The sequence below is a fragment of the Poecilia reticulata genome, chromosome 18 (assembly GCF_904066995.2).
Source record: "Poecilia reticulata chromosome 18, P_reticulata-male-v2, whole genome shotgun sequence".
Taxonomy (NCBI): domain Eukaryota; kingdom Metazoa; phylum Chordata; class Actinopteri; order Cyprinodontiformes; family Poeciliidae; genus Poecilia; species Poecilia reticulata.
Genome location: NC_088847.1, coordinates 3017169 through 3032225, shown reverse-complemented (window position 1 = coordinate 3032225; position 15057 = coordinate 3017169). Strand labels below are relative to the sequence as shown.

Here is a 15057-nt window from a genome sequence, read left to right as displayed (position 1 = left end):
TTTCTCCCGCAACGAGTTAAAAGCCAGTAACAGACGAATCGTCGCAGGAAGTGAACATCAGGAGGTATCTACAAACACAGGTAAAGATAAAAAGACACTCAACATGCATTACAATATACTGCACCGAAAATTCAGTACACTGCAGTGATTCAAGTAAAAAAAAAAAAATTCCTTGCTTATTAAATGAATTATACATTTCAAACGTTTAATTTGTGGTATTTTTTTATGATTTGCCTTCCAAAATATAATCCACACTCAAATTTAACTTTGTCAAAAAAATAAAATAAAATAAAAAAACAAACAAACCTGAAATATCAGACCAATAAAAAGGATTTTTAGTAAAAAAAAAAAAAAAAAAAAAAGTGGGTTTAAAGAAATGTGGAAAGAATATCCTGGACCAATAAATAATAAATGTAGGCTTATTGGTCCAGGATCTTTTTGGATCAGTACCATGTGGGATAGATGCAGTCAGTCTGTGCTAAATTATGAAGAAAAACCGGGTTCCTCTAACCTTAATCTCATCTGTATTTTTGACTCTCTCATGTTCCAGAGATTCTCTGCAGTGTTTTGGTCAGGCCAAAATTCCTCATAATTGAAGGTCAATAAATCAACATTCCTCTTTTTCTCCAGACACTGGGGTCTAGATAATCATTAATAGAGGAAATTGCTCACATTCCTACAGGTTCCTCAGACATGTGAAGGTGTGTGAACACTCCTTTTCTAGCTGTCTGTTCTTTCATTTTCCCCACTGCGCTACCCTACATTTTATATTTTACCACAGTGTAGCCATAAGGTCTGATTCTGAGTCGTTGTTGCCGCAGTGACAGCCCTCCTAAATATCTGCGGCCAAGATTCACTTCAGCAATATTTTCTGGATTCAACTTACTTCCACGTCTTCAGTGTCACCCTCCTGAGAACAACCTGTCCACCCTCCAGAGGTCACTCTGTGTTCCTGCTCCCGTCTCCAGCATCCTCAGCTCCAGGACTCATCATTCTACCCAGTCAGCCAACAACCTCCAGCTGAACTGACCTCTCCCTGCTGTCCATCGTCCTCATCACCAGTGAGCTCTTGTCACCATCGTCATTATTACTCCTCTGTATTACACGTCGTTTTATTTCCTGCTGTCTCCTCACAGTGTTCCTGTTCCCACTCCAGCTACCATTCATCATTCAATTCTTATAAAATAAACCTTTTAAAACCAAACTGGATTCCTTGAACTTCAACAAGTGAGGCAGTGCTAGAGGAAACTTGTACTGTATTGATTCAGTTGAGCTTTCTGGGTTTTTTCAGCTCTTAAAGCTTGTTACAACCAGATTTGTTTTACAGCTTTGAAGGCAACTTCTAACAATCAAGAAGATTTAATACATTGCAAAACTTTATCTAATCTTTCCTCCTGATCTAAAATTATTGGGGAGCAATTCTGTTTATTATGTCCAGTTGAAACCAGATATTTTCATCCAACCAGTGAAATGGCAGATTTTTCTCTCATTGTCTGAAGTTAAATCATACCAAATGTTTCTTGTTTTACTTTTGTTTCAATTCAGTTTGTTGATATAATGCTAACTCACAAACCTGAACGGGCATCAGGTCAAAATCTTTCATGTTTCTTTCCACAAGTTAACTGAAACATTTGAGTTAATTGGAGGCACGCCTGTGGATGTATGAAAATGTAAATTATCATTAACTATTTAAGTGATGGCACTGTTATATACTGTTCTGGTTTTACATTAGATCCAGCAATCACTAACCTACAGTCTGAATTGAATGTTTTTGTACAAAATTTGGCCTCTTTACAAGAAAACTAAACTGATGATTTTTTTTTCTCTGAGTAAACCCATTTTCTTCAGTAATTATTGGGTTACATTTCAGAAATATTGATGGATCAGATGAAATGAAGTATTTCATGTCCAAAATTTTGCTTAACTTATGTTACAAGTACATCTGTCTTAAAGTGGTTTATCTGGTTTGCATCCCAGTAAAACTGTGACTCTGTCGTGACATTATGGTATGAGACAGATAATCTGTGAAAAAGTTGAGCTCCTCTACCTTTTTCCAATGCTAACTGGAAACAACCAATCAGAGCCAGGAGGAGGGTCTTGGTGCTGTCAATCACAATCTTGTGTAGCTGCTACAGTTTCTCCCCGTCAGCAGATCCTGTTGTAAATGCTCAGGCTAGTTAGCGTAGCCACCGATGAATGGCGGATAAATGGTTTTTCTGGTCATTAACACATTTAGCAGCAAATACATGAGGTTGACTGACAGTGCTAAGCCCCTCCTCTTGGCTCTGATTGGTTGTTTTCAGTCAGGACCGGTGCATTGGCAGTAATAGCTCAGAGAGGAAGTGGAGGAGAACCATCTTTTCACAGATTATCTGACTCATATTAGACTGTCACAACCCAATGACATTTTTAACAAATATGTAAAAAACATATTATTTATAAAAGTTATATAATGCAGCTTTAAGCTAAATATCTATATAAAGAAGTCCTGCCACGTGTTTAAAGGACCTGATGCTCAAGTATCTCTTCACTGTTGATGATTTTTGTTAAAGTTGTTTCAAAGTCATGTGCTTTCCAAATTCTTTAAATAGGAAGGCAATTTATACATATTTCAAAAATGTACAAGAGGTCCTCTGCTCACAAGTTTATCTCAAAGAACTTTAAAAAAAATCAAGAACACACACACATTCTTACAATCAAAGCCTCTGCCAAGCCTGAAGGGACAACTGTTGGCTTGGCTTTTATTGGCACTGGGGACACTTGTCCTCCCCACACTCCCATAAACATATCAAGCAAAGGTTTAAAGTTACACAGACTGTGTGTGTTTGTGTGCGCATGTGTGCGTGGGTCTGGGTGCGTACATGCATGCGTGTGTGTGCGTGTGTGTGGGTCAGGAATTTGGGTTGTTGTATTTGTCTGTTGACTTTCCTATCTTTTATTGGAGCTTCAGGTTCCCACAGAGTTCTGTTGTTCATCTACAGCTTCTCGCAAAAGTATTCATACCCTTTGAAGCTTTCTATATTTTATCACATTACAACCACAAACAAAAATATATTTCTTTTGAGTTATATGTGAAAGACTGACTCAAATCGATATACAGTTGTGAAGGAGTGAGCAACAGCACTCGCCCTCCTCTGAGTCAATCCCTGGTGGAACCACTATTGCTGCTGTTACAGCTGCTAGCTAGTTTTTAGGGTTTGTCTCCCACAGTATTGCACATCTAATGTTTGTGAACAAACTCTCTGGGTTCAGGTCTGGACTGTGACTATGTTTCATTTTAAACCATTCCACTGTAGCCCTGTTGTCCTGCTGGAAGCTGAACCTCCGTCCCAGTCTCCAGGAGGTTTAGCCTTGCCTTGGTGAGTTTACAGTTGGGCCGTACTGTTTCAATTTCCAGATGACGGATTGAACGTAGCTCTGTGAGACGTTCGAAGCTTGGGACATCTTTTTATGTCCTGCTTTAACCTTCTCCACAATCCCCAGAGTAACACTTCAAATGAATCAGGTAGACTCAGTAGACTGAGGTTACGGCTCAAACATGTTGACAAGTAAAAACATAAACTTCAATTTTAGCTTTTAAAACTTGGTGTAAAACCTAAAAATAAAAAAAAAGTGAAGTGACAGATGCAATAATAAGCTAAACAACATTTGTCCTAGGTTCAGATTAATGTATTTTTAATTCCCTAATTAACTGTACAACGACCGGTGTAAAAAGCAGAACATAAAACTGATCAAACAAGGATAATATGAGACAGAGGTCAGCGGTGCCGTGTTGGCTGGCCCCTAAATTTGATTCTGCTTACCTGTATGCGGTTCCTCCACCTTTATATCAAATGTATCTGATTTTCTTTGTTTCTTCTCCTTTTTCCTTTACAATTACAGAATCCAACCAAATCCACTAGTGGACAGCTTTTAGGGAATTAAAGAGTCGAGGCCGACGCCCAAGTTATTTATTACATGATCAATACAGTGTGGTCTGGAACTGCAGAGGCTGTTCAGTGAGATTCACTATTCTAAGCTGCAATCCATCCATTTCTTCTTAGCAACTGTTTAGCTGTTGTCTTTTCTGATTACAAGCATCATTGTGAACATCAGTAAATCTAACTTCTCTTTTGAATAAAACAACTACCCATAGTTAAGATAACTTATTTGTGTCAAAGCGAAACAAACAGATTTTCATTCCTGGAGGTTCAACTCAGTTTTTTTTTTATTTTTTATTTTTTGTCATATGGCAACTTTATTACAAACCAAACAATTAGTTGCTAACTGCAAATCAGTCTGATAAATGAGATAAACTCATGTTTGATCTGGGAAACACTTAAAGTTGTAAAATGTAAATTTTTTAGCTTTACATCATGTTATAATGTTATTCCCTCATCAAACACAAACCCGGAGTGTTGCTTTGATTCTTTCATGCATGTTTGAGAAATCCTTTAATCTCCATGGCAACCATTCAGCTGTGCAAGTCACATGTGGGTCCCTCACTCAGCTCCTTCAGACTAGCCAGCAGCAGTTAGCAAACATGTGGTGTAACTGTGCATCTGTTGAGCTCATTTTATCAGCTAATTTTCAGTGAAACTCTCATGAGAACAATGTTAAAGGTTAAAGGGTTAATAGAGGAGCTATGTTGCCATGATTTCCTGAAGGCAATTTCAGAGAGAACAGGAGTTTTTAAAGAGACAAAGGCCCAATTCCAAGTCATATTTCTTTCATATTTTATATATATATATGTTTATGTGTATGTAGTTGTTATTTTTCTAACAACTGAAGGTAAAATAGTTGCTTGATAGTGCCACTTTTTTGCATAATGTACCTGGAAGCCCCGTTAGTCATACTGGTATTTAAATTTAAATCTGGTTCTGATTCTGCATCTCCAGAATCAGAACCAAACATAGAGAAGCAGCATTCAGCTTCTATGCACCACAAATCTGGAACAAACTTCAGGAAAATTGTAAAGCAGCCGAAACACTGAGTTCTTTTAAATCCAGACTAAAAACCCACCTGGTTAGGATTCATTTTGAACCATTAGTGAAACACTAGCCAACATTTTGATGTGTAAATACAGCACCTGGAAAAATGCACTGTTTCAGTTGTTTTGATTTTTGTACTTTTATGATGTGAAGCACTGTGAACTGCCTTGCTGCTGAAATGTTCTAGACAAATACAATATGATTTGATTTGATAAATCCCTCAGATTGGTTTGGTAATTCTAGTTAAGTAAAATATGCAAGTAAATGGCTCCACTAGTACAGACCTAATGTTAAAGACAAGAAAAACACTAGAAAGATGTCTCATAGAAAAGGGTCACTATTACTGAGAAATCCAACAAAGGGGTAGAGAAGATTGTATTGATAGAGAATAAAAACTTGACTATTACTAACCTACAACTATACTACTATACCAGTTTACGCTTTTTCAGTTTCATTGCATCAGCAAACATTTAGAGAGTATATGCTGTTCTGTTAGTGTACAAATGAGATACACAGAGTTAAGTGCTTGTTGGTCCGCATCCAGCAGGCAGTGAAACAGCTCTCTCAGGCTAATCTCTAATGGCACACAGAATACTGTGTGCTGCTGAGCCAGATCTATTATCTAAATGCTACTGCAGCAACACTGTCTTGGCATAATACATCAATCTGCTTTTTGCTTAGCCTCTCTTTTGCTCCACTTCACATCCACTTTAAGACGCTGTAATTTGCACCACTTACACACCCTGTGCTCACTGACATCAACGCAGCCACATGGTAACATTGCTGCTGCTCTTTGTGGTTTCACTTCACAATTATTTTTATGTGAAGTCTTCGACTTCCAAATGTTCACAGCTCTTGCCACGCTGTGTTCACATTGCTTTGCTTCAATGCTGTATTTGAGTTGGGGAAGAAACCAAAAAAAGTGAAACCCAGATTCAGCTGCTGCAGCATGTCTGCTCTGCTCCGACTCTGCAGAGAAATGTACTCTGTCACAACAATGCACAAATAAATGCGGTGTGATAAGGAGCACTTTAAAATGCAGAACAGAACGTCCACATTAAAACTGAAACTAAAAAATGAATTTGGAGGTGTTTTTTGTTGTTGCTAATTTCTAGTAATAAATAGAGAATAAGAAGAAATCTGATTATTGTCAATTTATTCCTAAAAGTATTCATAAGAAAGCTTATTGGAGAGCCCAAAACATATAAAAATGTACGAGTTTAAAAAGCATTTGATAATCCTATATGACCTAGGGTCAGTAGAGGCGATCTATTGACTTATATTAATCACTTTCCATTTTGACAAGAAAGTAGATTTGGGTACAAGCAGCTGGGTAACAGTTAGTATCTCTGTCTGGTGTTTTACCTGCAGTTCCTTTGGTCAGCTGTCTGACTGCCAGTCTGTTAATGGTGATGTTAAATAAGAGTCATTTTTTCTGTGGATTTTATATTTTTTCTGTAATTGCTATGTGGATGTTTCTATTTCATTTCCTGTTTAACTTTGGGAATGAACCTCTGTTAGATATAATAGATGTTCTCCTGGGATTCAACCCAGAGCGAAACTGTGATATTTGAATGAAGGCTATAAGCCAAGACATGGTTTAAACATGGTACCAGGAGATTTATTTCTGTGGACAGACAGAGAGGTTGAACAACTTTTAAATAACGTGTTGGAATATAAAGTTAATAAAACAATTTATTAGCTTTGTAATAAAGTGTTACTATACGGTTAAAGCTTGTATGTGCCCATGTGTAGACGCATGATGTGGAAACGTGGGTGTTGAAGGTCGAAGGTCATTTTTGCGTCCATATTGGGAGGGACAGCTGGTGTAAAACAGTTGACCTTTGATCTCTCTGTCCTCTGCAACTTAATGTACTGGAGCAGATGGACTTATAAACAAGTAGAAAGTGTCTGAACAAAGATAAAAATCAACAACTTTCTGATAGCAGCCATCTTTCCTCCACTGCATGGCCAAACATCGACAAAGTGACGTCAGCGTTGCATTATTTGTTGCAGTCGGACTGTCATGTGTTTACTTCTAAATCTCAGGTTTCCAGCGTTCACAAGCAAACGCAAAAAAGGAGAATTCACAAGTCTTCACTTTTGAGGTTTTATTATTAAGTTTTATTATTAAGTTTTTGTGATATTAAATGTAAGTTACATGTTAATGCAAGGTCAAATCGCATAAAAGTCTATTGAGTTATCAGATATCTGGCTGTGTGTGAACAAGTCCTGGAAGAAAGAGCAGTGGTTAAATATTGAGGGAAATATTTATGTGAGGGAAATGGCACAGAGGAGGAAAACAAACAGTGGAGCTTTAAAATATGAATCTCAGTGAGACAAAGAATAACTAAACACAATAAATTAATAACACGATCTGGGTAAAATAACTAAGAACAGACCGAACTAAAGTAAAACAGGTAAAAGGCTGATCTAAACAAAATAAAGAATAACTTAGGCCTAAAGGACAAACCCAGGATCCTGTTAACGCCCAAACTGTATGGAGGACGGTCAGAGCACCCTGTGGTGTGGGTCCAACACATCCATACTGATTCTGAATGAACTTTGCTCATTAAATAAGTGAACATATACAGTTTAATATATATCATGAAGCATAAGAACTTTATTCATTCTCATCTTCTGAAATAATACTTACTAGTGTGCTTTTTCTAACATTGGCTGCACACAATATCACGCATCTGTGATATTGTGTGTATCTGTATTAGAACGGCTCTGCAGACTGGAAACAAGTTCCAAGATCTTCAGTGATTTGTTGCTTTTGTCTGATCAGCTGCTTGCTTTGTTCAAAGGCTTTGTTAGCATTAAACTGGCTGATTAGTCAAACATGTTCCAGTTTGTGTAGTAACAAATTTTTTTGGTGAGATTTCCTTTGCCAATGTATAAAAACCAATTAAATCAGTCTTTGAGATGTACAGGTTAAATAAGTTTGGAATTTCAGGTATGGGAACCTAAATATCTGTCATCTTTTCAACAAAAACAACAAAGACTTAACTGTAAGCAAGAGTTTATAGAAGAAACATCTAAAATCTAGCATCTAAACATCCACAGAGACACATAAATAAACAGAATCATGTAGGAGTTTCTTCATCAATCAATGCTGAGCCTAGACATCTAAGGATCCCCGGGTCTCCGGCCTGAGAATCCTCATCTTCGGGAAAAAAGAAGAAGAAAAGAACAAGTGAGAAAACGGGAAACCTCAAGATTAAATCTGATTCATGTTTGTCTTCACCAACCGGCAGATTGAACCGGAAATCCGTGTTGGGTGAGGGTGAAATGGCAGGCGTGCCATATCCAGGATTAGGAAAGGACGAGTCATGTGTGTGCAGGTTCTGCGGCAGTGAAAACATGCGTTCTGACGGGTTGAACCGATTGCTGCCATATGTGAAAGGCGCCTGCTGGTTCCCGTACATAACTGATCCATTTTCTGTGAAGGAACAGGCTTTTTATATATATATATATATACAAAAAATGGTAAAACAATGCAAACTTCAATGGATGCCTCGCATCACATTCCACCAGAATGAGCACTGTCAAAGTCTTTCCATCGCTCAAAAGGCTTTAATGTGTTATCTGTGCTTTACTTGGTCTAATAACATTGTGTGTTCTTGTAAAATTCAGGAAAGTGTCCAGAGATACAGCTCTGGAAAAAATGAACAGACCACTTCTCTGAAGTCCATTGAAAACCTCAGTTATCCCATCAAATACTGATTTCATTAGTATTGTTGTTTCTAAATGCACATTTCTTTGCATTATCTGAGGTCTGAAAGCACTGCATCTTTTCCATGATTTTGACCATTTCTCATTCTCTGCAAATAAATACAAAATTCTTGCTTGGAATTTTAAGACATGTCAGTAGTTCAAAGAATAAAAGAACTATGTTCAATTTACTCAAACATTTACCTATGAAAAGTAAAGTCAAGAGAAACTAATCATTTTAAGTGATCTCTTCATTTGTACCCAATGATTTATTTTTTAAACTCAAACCAAATAGTATAAATGTTGCATACAAATGTTAAACATTTCTCTTTAGAATTTTTTATGAGTTCTGCAATTGCAAATTATTTTAGAATACTTCCAACATGTATAAAAAAAAAACTTTTTTGTACATGTACTTTTTATTTTTTCTTAGTTTCCCTATTTATTTTGGCCCAGATATAAATAGTTGATAAAGAAAAAAAAAACATTCATATTTCAATGTCTATATCTTGGACCCATAACTCTCATGCGTATGGATTAGAAACTTACTTGCTCCATGTTTGCCTATTGGGCTTGCAGCTCTGGACCACTCATAGTCATCGTCCAGCCACTGGTTCACCAATTTCTGCTTCACGTCTTTCTTTCTGCAGAAACAGAGTTTAAGTAAAATACTGAGAATTTTTATCTGTTCTTAGATTATTGCTGAGCTGAAAATCAGCTTGGAATTAGATTAATATTAGTGCCTCTAACCTTTAACCATTAATACTACTACATTTATATCCTCCGTCTGTTGCTCGGTCGTACATATTCTCAAATTAGTCAACATGGAAGCTACTGGAATATATTTCAGTTTTCTATCTACTGTAAGACCATCATAGGTGTTAGTAGCTAAAGAAGGACGACTTTAACAAACTAACAGAAACAAATCTCTTGCTAAGACATCATTTTCCATGTGTGCATCACACACTGCTACAAGAAAGTGAACAACAGTGTTTCACTCTGTACATCCAGTTACAGCAAGAAGCACTCAGTGAAAAAATACTTCATTCTGTGTTTAAAGATTACCGTATTTTCCGCACTATAAGGCGCACCGGATTATGAGGCGCACCTTCAATGAATGGCCTATTTTAAAACTTTTTCCATATATAAGGCGCACCGCATTATAAGGCGCACCGTCGGCTTTTGAGAAAATTGAAGGTTTTTAGGTGCGCCTTATAGTGTGGAAAATACGGTAGTAGAACTATAGTGTGTGATCACTGTCAACATATTCTTGATTTTATCTGCTATTGGCCATGAATTACTCTTCAACGGTCCCTTCCATCCCAGCCTCCCTCAGTATTCATAGATGGTGACTTTAGTTTTCCATGTGAATTAGTGCTCTCTACGTTAAGGGCATAACACTACATCACTACACCATGTCTGTTTTAAAGTTCTGCTTGTTAATGTGCTGTAAAATGTATGATTCATGGATACATTAAAGACAAGGCACTTAGTCTTTTTTCCTTTTTGTTAGTGGTATCATGTTTTGTAAAAAAAAAAACATATCACAGCTTACTTACTTTGTGTGTTTGTGTTTGTTGACAACAGCATATGCAACCAGGGTTACCACAGCAACTAACAAGACAGCCAGGGTCACACTTAGCCCTGCATAAAACGGAACTTTCTGTATAGGCCAGCTACAATCCTCTCCCAAATACCAGATGCTGTTCACGTTTTCACATCTAAGGAAGGAATGAATCAAAACACAATTAAAGACAACATAGTGTGGCAAATAATGTAAATATTCATTTAAATATTGACAAAAAAAATAATATTAAGATTAAAATCTTGCAAAAAACTAAATCTTATAACAGCCTGTTCACTAAAAGTTATGTTTTTCCTTTGGTTTACTTAGTACTTTAGCAGGAATGTTTATTAACTGATATTTTACATGAACCAAGTCAGTGTGGTCGACTGTGATGCACTGAACTGGAACACAGGAAGGTGTCTTCAATTAAACATATTTAAAGTTAAATAAACTGCAGTGAGGACTGAAGAATTGCTCAGTTCTTAGAAGACTGCTTGTCTACTTTGACCTTCATACTGTATCTCCCTCGTCATTTGGAAATATAGATTAAGTTTGACTAATAAGACCGTGAAATCTGTATAATCTAATAAGCTGCAGTTTTTCTGAGTTACAGTTCTTGATCTCTATAGCAACATATATGCTAGAATTGGAAAAGTGAAAAGTTGATATTGTTTGTTAGGTAAAATCAGTATTAAAAAAAACCAAACATGTCAACGTACATGCAGATCTCTCCCAATCCTTTGAAGATGCTGCAGGTCCCTTTATTATGGCACTCTATAGTCTCATTATGTTCTGGGTCACATCTGCTTCTACAAACAACCGTGCCATTTTCTAATGTAAAATTACTGAAGTATTCAGCTATACCCGAGTCCTGCAGTATTCTCAGACATAGACCTACAGAAAAAAGATAGAAGATTTTAGTAAGATCATGCCAACTTAATCCATCCAGCTCCTTTCAGAGACCATCAGAGTACCTCCCACGATAAGAGGGTGAGAGACAGGATACACCAGGGGTACACAGGTTGCTACTCCATCACACACACACAAGAAAGGGTACAACGAGGCAGCCGCAGACTTACACACAGGAGTGAATTGGAGCGGACAATTATCTGAACATTCATCCATGTCTGGCTCTGGGGTTAAACCAGAGTAGCAGAGAGAACTCACATGCAGCAAACATGAGGAGAACATACAAACTCCTCACAGAAAGAACCCAGCCAGAGACCACGGCCAGGATCCAGTTTTAGACCAGCTGATCCATTGTTGCAATAATTCATGCTTGCAGCTAAATGTTTCAAAGTAAAACATACTGATGGATTTTTGAAGAAGTTAGCCTATGACTATGATTGCACCAACATTTATCAGTGGTAAATGATAGAAACTGTCAGCCAGACAACAGGCTAGCTTTAAGGCTAACCATCTGCAAGAAGGCCAAGCTGAGACTTTATTAATAAAAACAAATAGTTTATCGATCGCATAAGAATGCTTCATTTTTATTTTATTGAATCTGTGATAACTTTTGTGATGGTGTACTAGCTGTTAACCTTAGCATGGGAAACAAAAAGAGGTTGATGAGCATATAATTAAGATCAGTACAAAGAAAGTGGGAGGTGCTTAAAAGACCTTTATCGGTTCTTCAGAACAAGAGTCACTAAGAGGGAAAGATTCATCCTTAAAGACCCTTGCGATCCTAGTTCCCATAAGAAAGAAGTTTGCATATGCCAAGATCAAATCAAATCAGTACATGAAATCCTTTATTCATTTAGTTGCTGGGCTTTGAAATGATTCCAGATGAATCGCGCCATTGGAGTCCTGATGTAGTTTTGTGAATATGAGTTTGTTTTTTTGTTTCTCTCTCTGGAATGGGACTGTTGCTGTGTGAGGATTTTGTAGACTGTCAGAAGTGAATTACCCCTCGGGGACAAAGTATTTCAAATTTTAGGCTTTGCTATCTGCAACAGGGCTAATAAATATGACAACTTGTCTCAGTTTCTTTTATCTTAATGGAAAACAATTAAAATAGTTTCAGCTAACTGGTAAAAATTTTTACTCAAATGACTAATTAAACTCTAATGTAATTAACGATGCTTTCTGGAGTACTCATCCACACAGTTTGGGTGATTGTAGATACATTTGTGAATCAGAAACACATTGAGATGCATGTTACAAAACATAGCTTGTGTTCAATAGTTGCTGCGCAATTATTTGCCAATACTAATAAACAAAAAGTGATGATGACCTTACAGTAAAATCTCACATGCATAAAGATGTGAATGTAAAAACAGGCTGCTGATTACTGAACTGGAGGCAAAAACCATTTTATTGGTATTTCCACTCCATAGGTTATAACAAGGTTGATTGGTGTCATTCAGATTTTAACTGATAAAGTTTGTCTTGTTCATAAAGAGACTTAGGACCCCGAGGTCCTAAGTCTCTCTCTTTATGCATTGTACTTTTCTACTTTCTGCATCTCCTCAGTGATCTCCATCCTCTCTTCCTTTCCTGACTCCTAAATTCACTGAGAAAGTGGAACTTAGTCGCTGTGTTTCTACAGTGCTTTTACTTGATTGGTGTGTTGTAAAGAAACTTCTTACAACTGGGGGATGTGTTTAGGTTCAGAGGTGGATCATTTGGAAACCCAGGGCTTTGAAAAATATATTTTCTGTCTAGAGAAGATAAATGTGTGTAGGACTTTGTAGTTTTTTGGTTTTTGTTGTCCAAATGTAGGTTGAACTTTGCTCGCAGAGCGAAACCTTTTACTAATTGTCCAAAACTTTTTATTACGTGCAAGTGATCACACAAACTGTAAATACATCCATCAGTTGATGAAACATAAGAACTTAATTTAAAATATACTAATTATTCCATCCATCCATCCATTTTCTTTACACCCTTGTCCCTTAGTGGGGTCAGGAGGGTTGCTGGTGCCCATCTCCAGCTAACGTTTCGGGCAAGAGGCGGGGTAAATATACCAATTATTAATATCTAAAATCTTGTGACAAATAAGATTTGTCACAAGATTTTTGATATTAGTAATTTAATAACATTTGGAAATATTTACAATTCACATTCGTTTTGGTGAAAGAACAAATCTGACACATTCCTTAAAGCTCATTTTCCCCTGAAGCGTGACTTACTCCATGTTATTGAGAGTTCCTTTTTGTGTACTAACCCAACCCAATGCTCACTCATACATTGTTATTATAATATTTATATGCCACAAACAACCTAAGCACACGCTTAGCAAACATGAGGATACTACTTTGTGTCAAATTTTAATTAATCGAGTTTGATGGATTAAAATGCCATGCCCAAATAAAAAATCAATAAATCGATACTATCGCACTCGAACATCTGTTAAATTTACGTCATAAAACGCTTATCGTATAAAACATCTGTTAAATCTACGTCATATATTGCTTATCGTATAAGACATCTGTTTTAATAAGGTTTTATAAAGTCCACCATAGCACTAGCACACGATTAAAGAACATACTTTTTCATAGAGATTAGGACAGAGCACAAGAATGACAGGACCGAGTAGAACTTTGATAGCTTGGCCTCTAGTCAAACCTGATTCCATATAAAAATAAATGCATAATTAAAGATTAGCTTTGTCCATTTCATCGTAAACCAAAATGAACCAGCTTTAAAAAAATCATCTTGTTCATGCATGTCAGGCTTAAACACACAGGAGATAAAAGTATCTTATTTAATATTAGTTTATGGAAAACTATTTTAATATTTGGTTGGTTTTCTTTTTTCTGTGACTGAAACAAGCTGTATAACTGACCTCTATGTTTACGCTACAACTACCATTACCTGCACAAGACATATGAGGAACATTTTTATCATATATTCAGGAAAAATAAGGTTGAACGATTGAACAGAATCACTAACAGCATGGGCAATACATTTTTAGTTTATTTTATTGTTTTGCTGGGTCTGCCTCTCTGTGCATAATCAGACAGGATGATAAAAATGTTCCTTTGACTAGAGGCCAAGCTATCAAAGTTCTACTCGGTCCTGTCATTCTTGTGCTCTGTCCTAATCTCTATGAAAAAGTTTGTTCTTTAATCGTGTGCTAGTGCTGTGGTGTTTTTTTCTTTTGGTTTCTCTAGATAGGAGAGGAGTTTGAAATGATAAATAGAAAACTACCTGACAGAAGAAAAACAAAACTAAAGACATGGTAAGCAATTCTAACAATTTAAAATGATTAACCTGTACTAATATTAATAATTTTGTGCATGTTTGATGGCTTAGTAAATACTTGTTGAGTTAGGGATCAGTAGAACCACATTTCCTTGACTTTATTTTTAATAAGCAACAGCTTAAAGTGGCTGTTGGAGACAGGCTGCTGAGTTTTCTGATACAAGCCGAGTGCAGCACAGAGAAAGAAAAGCTCTCAAAGTTAAAAATATGGATCAGTTGTCCACAAAATTAATCCATTCTCTTTTTATTTAAATTGTAAATATTTTTTATTTACTGTAAAAACAAAATATTAGTCAATAAGATACTTGACAATTTAGTAGATAGTGACTCAAAATTATTTGGACCTTTATTCACCTGGAGCCAAGTTGGTTGACTGAAGTGACAGAGCTGAGGACGGTTTATCAGATACCAGCTGAGAGCAGCACAGAGAAAGAGACGGTGAGGAAGTTATGTAAACACAGATAAATTTTTGTTTATGAAATAAACTATTCTCTTTTTTTATTATGATTTGAAATTAATATAACAATTAACATGATTTATTAAATGCTTAACTATTGAGTAGTGACTATAATTTCCATGACCTTAATTTCT

At 36.5% G+C, this 15057-nt stretch overlaps 1 long non-coding RNA gene across 1 annotated transcript; it reads right to left on the bottom strand.

Annotated features, from left to right (window-relative positions):
- Positions 1–7221: 7221 nt before the first annotated feature.
- Positions 7222–11186, bottom strand: LOC145548740 (uncharacterized). The gene is made up of 5 exons (XR_014084745.1): positions 10974–11186; positions 10247–10408; positions 9237–9331; positions 8225–8415; positions 7222–8139 (listed from the first exon to the last, which is right to left on the bottom strand). It is a non-coding gene; the product is annotated as an uncharacterized LOC145548740 (long non-coding RNA).
- Positions 11187–15057: the final 3871 nt, after the last annotated feature.